Source organism: Triticum dicoccoides, chromosome 1B, assembly GCF_002162155.2.
Source record: "Triticum dicoccoides isolate Atlit2015 ecotype Zavitan chromosome 1B, WEW_v2.0, whole genome shotgun sequence".
In the NCBI taxonomy this organism is placed as follows: domain Eukaryota; kingdom Viridiplantae; phylum Streptophyta; class Magnoliopsida; order Poales; family Poaceae; genus Triticum; species Triticum dicoccoides.
Genome location: NC_041381.1, coordinates 148858565 through 148863675, shown reverse-complemented (window position 1 = coordinate 148863675; position 5111 = coordinate 148858565).

The following is a 5111-nucleotide window of genomic DNA, read 5'->3' as shown; positions in this document are numbered from 1 at the left end:
TGGTTTTGCAATGTAGAAGATCAGAAGAGGGAGAGGCGAGACAGTGGTTTTGGAATGGAGATGATGGAGAGGAGAGGAGGTGGTTTTGCAATGGAGAAGATCAAAAGAGGGAGATGCGAGACGGTGGTTTTGGAATGGAGATGATGGAGACGAGAGGAGGTGGTTTTGCAATGGAGAAGAGGGAGAGGAGCGTGCGGCAACGATTTAGGATTGGGCGAGAGGGCCGACGCGCTGTGACTGGATCAAAATCAAAATCAATTTACCTTTCAATTAAGAAAGCGACCCCACATTAACTAGTCTCCCTTTTATTCTGGGTCATAATTGACAATGATTTTCACACATAAAATATATGTTATACGTTGCAAAAACAATATAATTTGAAATTACATTCAGATACGAACCAAATGATACAATTTTTGGTGACATGCATTCACATTTTGCTTGTCACATACAATACGTGGTCAAACTTTGACCCAAAATATGCAAAACAACAAAAAAATACTTCCAAGACCAGCGCCGCTCTTCCGCTCTTCTCCTGTTCCAATCTAAATCCACCGCCGCTCCTCTCCTGTTCCAATCTAAATCCAGCGCCGCTCCTCTCCTCTTCCATTTCAAAACCACCGCCCCTCCTCTCCTGTTCCAGTCCAAAACCAGCATCGCTCCTCTCCTGTTCTAATCCAAAACCAGCGCCGCTCCTCTCCTCTTGCATTCAAAAACCACCGCCGGTGAGTGAAGGTGCTGTGGAGAAGTAGATCGATGGAGGAGTACAACCGATACACGAGGATCGCAGACGGCGACCCTGTGAAGCTAGCTAGGATGTTGGAGATACAGTCTTGGTTTGACAAGGACCAACTAGCGGCGACAGCGACATCCATGGCCAAATATCTGCAATAGAGCGAAAAGGCGGCGATACTCCTGGAGGAGTCACGCCGGAGTACATAGAGCTGCTCCTCTGGGCCATGGAGCAAATAGATTCACCGAATCCGATCGTGAGGGAGCGGTGGTGGGAGTATCGATCCCAGATGGAGCATCCACCAGAGATTGAAGGATCGAGCATCTATAGGGTACCATTTGTGAGGGTGTCCTGCCAGAGCGAGCCGGTGGAGTCTTCGTCGACCGAACCCAACTGCAAGAGGAGAAAAGCAGTTGGCCCGACGACGCTTCCCCGCCATCGTCTCCCTCACCGTTCACATCGTCTCACGGGGCGGCTGTCTGCCACCGAGGAATAGGAGGGGACTGCCCCCCAGCCCAATAGTCGGGCAGGTTGTGAATTGTCAGGAGGAGCTTAGGGTTGTCAGTATTTGCAGGTTGTGAATTGTGTTTTGTGTTGTGTATTTTGAGAGTACTTTCAGATATGAATGTCTTTTGAATTTCAGATTTGCAGTATTGAGCATATGAAGAATTTTATGAATTCTAGAGATCTATTTTTAGCACTTAAAAAATGTAGTTTCATAGGAGTATAAAAGTGCAGACGAGAAGAAACTGCAAGTTTCAGTTTCAGATAAGAAACTGCAAGTTCAGTTTCAGATAAGAAACTGCAACTTTCAGAGGCAGAGCATTTATATTAACACGGCCTTTTCAAACAGGGTTAACATCATGTTGGAAGTTTTATTCCTGGTTGAAAATGGAACTACCAGCCAGTTAACATCATGCTGATCAACATTCATGCATAGCACATCTTCATATGATGCACAGTCAAAATGCCCACACAATGTTGAGTGTGCGAAACACAGAGAAAACGAGGGACGGAGTTTTGGCAAGTGTTGCACGTGGTTTTGGGCTGCCCCGTCTAGGCTTTCTCTTTTAACATGCGCAACCCACGACCTCGGATGGGAGGGCCTGTTTGTATTTTCTTAGGGCCGTCATGTATCGACCGGCCTATGGACGTCCCATCCGAGGTTTTATTTTTGGCAGCCCAATTTATGTATTTTTTTGAAGAAAACGCAGCGGTCTGTTCTATTTTTCTATATAAGAATAGGAACGCCAGGTACAACTTATGTTTCCCTTTTAACTATATTATATATATTTAAATTATTTTATATGTTATTATATATTATTTTTATTGTCATCATATATTTAACAGATACTTACAGAAAACAATATCCCACATCTTATTAACTTATAAAAATAATTTCTTAACAAATAAAATCCTGGATTGTTTTGGCACGAAAATCCTATTGATTGTGTACAAAATCTTGGTAAGATTTAAGGACAAATGTAATAATATCACTTATTAGTTAAACATATTTATAACAAAATGCTTAGCCCTTTTTTATTTTTTGATAACGTTGCTGGCCAACCCAACATTATAATTAGAATCAGCCCAGCAAAATCGTGTATCTAGATAAAGTGCAAATGGCCTGTAAATTTTTAGGAAATAAAATAAATGGGGCGCATGAAAGCTACATTAATTGTTCACCCAGCCCAGCTAATGGTTGTAATTCAAAAAAAAAGATCAAATTGACTGTAAATTCTACCGCGCAAAAAAAAGACTGTAAATTCTGAAAAAATGGGTTGAATACGTGCCACATTTTTGGAGGCTGAAATGTGGGACAATAGGTCGAAGCCAATGCAAGTCATTGTAAATTTAGTCAACAAATGATTCTGACATGTTAGCAGTTGGATTTACATCCAACAACCGGCATCCATCTTCAATCTCTCGTCTTCTTCCTCCAGCGCCGCCGGGACCACCTCCCGCCTCCTGCTGCTAGCAGCTCTGCTTAGCACGCTTCTCTATGAAGCGCTACTCCACCATTGGCCAGGCCATCCCTCCAACCCTCCTCACCTCCTGTTCTTCTCCACCAACTGCCGAACCACACCGCACTAGAACCAGTTAACCCTCGTACACCTCTCCGTCTGCGATTCTACTCCCGTGTCTTCCCATCTCTGCCTCGTTGCTGTCCGGGGCCTCGTCGTCGTCCACCACCTTGGATGCGCTCGGCACGGCATGGTCAACGTGGTCAACGAACGACACCATCGGAAGTAGGCTGTGCGTGGAGAGGCTGACAACTGGGTCCACGACCGCACAGAAGTAAATGCCTCCTTATTACGCGCAAAATAATGATTCCTCCACCTGACATCTGGGACCCACCGGAAGGGCCTCTGTATTTCGCGAAAAAACGTGCCCCCCACTGACTTGTCGGACCCACCAGCTATCTTTGCACGCAAGGAAGTGCCTCCTTATTACGCACAAAAAAATGAATACTCCCCCTACCAGCTGGAACCCAGCATACTGGGAGGCTGACTTAGTCAATATGAACGATTCTAGCTCCTGTTACCGTACAATATTCATCCAACGGTTGTAGTGCTTCTTCAACCTCTGGTCTTCTTGCTCCAGCCGCCCAAACCAGCGCCGGTCGTGCTGCGTGCTCCTACCTCCCGTGGCCGGCTGTGATGCCGCAGAGGCCTCACCGCCCCCTACTACTCCCACCGCTGGCCAGGCCATCCCTCTACTCACCCACACCCCCTGTTAATCTACGGCGACAGCAGCCTCACACCGCAGCCGAACCGGTGAACCCTTGTACTCCTCTTCGCATGGGCATCCACTGATGCGTCTTCCCCGGCTCCGAGTCGTCCCCTTCCTAGGCCTCTCCGTCGTCCACCGCCGTGGTGCTCTCGACACGGCATGGTCAACGTGGTCAAGGAACGACTTCCATCGGACGTGGACTGTACATGGAGAGGCTGACAGCTGGGTCCACGACCGCAGCAAGGAAGTGCCTCCTTATTACACGGAAAATAATGATTCCTCCACCTAACAGCGGGGACCCACCGGACGGGCCACCGTATTTCGCAAAAAAAAGTTTCCCCCTGACTGCTGGGACCCACCAGCTACATCTTCACACACAAGGAAGTGCGTCCGAGCAAAAAAAAGATTCGCCCCCCTGACTGCTGGGACCCACCAGCTACATCTTTGCACGCAAGGAAGTGCGTTCGGAAAAAAAACAATTCGCCCTCTGACTGCTGGGACCCACTAGTTACATCTTCGCACGCAAAGGAAGTGCGTCCGGGCGAAAAAACGATTCGCCCCTCTGACTGCTGGGACCCACTAGCTACATTTTCGCACACAAGGAACTGCCTGATAGTCGGGACCCACCTGGTCGAAGCGTCATAGCGTTGTCATTCTGGTCGCGAACTTGTACGTACATATATACTGGTCGATGTAGGGGCGTGCACGTGTCGTAGTAGAGGCGTGTACGTCTCGTAGTAGAGGCGCGCACGTAGCATGTACACGTACGTACAGCGGCCAGGGTGCAAGAAAGAAAATACGGCCACGTATGTGTACATATGAGCGGGGTCTCGAACGCCTAGTCGCGCATACATATGGCGAGGGCTCATGTTCATGGGAAGGCAACGGAATGCGTCGTGTTCATGGGGAGGCAACGGAATGCGTCATGTTCATGGGGAGGCAACGGAATGCGTCGTGTTCATGGGGAGGCAACGGAATGCGTCGTGTTCATCGGGAGGCAACGGAACGCGTGGGAGCCAACCGGCTTGGACGGAACAGGAGATGGAAACGAGGCCTGGCGTACCGCAGAACAGAGGAAATGGACCTCCTACGGTCGAAACGGGGGTCCTGTTGATCGGGAGGGGTGTGGCGTACCGCAAAACGGAGGAAACGGACCTCCTACGGTCGAAACGGGGGTCCTGTTGATCGGGAGGGGTGTGGCGTACCGCAAAATGGATGAAACGGACTTGTGTTGGAGCGCTACGGTCGAAACAGGGGTCCTGTTCATCAGGAGGGGTGTGGCGTACCACAAAACGGACGAAACGGACTTGTGTTGGAGCGCTACGGTCGAAATGGGAGGGGGGGAGGGGTGTGGCGTACCGCAAAACGGGACTCCACAGGATACTGTTCATCTCCACCTTCGACCTCCTCCAGCCTCCACGGGCTACCGTCGACCTCCTCCAGCCTCCACGGGCTCCTGTTCATCCAGCCTCCACCGCGCGCTACTCCACCGGCTACTGTTCAACCACCCCTCCACGGGCACCCCTCCACCGTCTACTGTTCATCCAGCCCTCCACAACACAGGGTCCTGTTCAACCACCCCTCCACGGCCACCCCTCCACCGTCTATTGTTCATCCAGCCCTCCACACCACGGGTTCGTGTTCA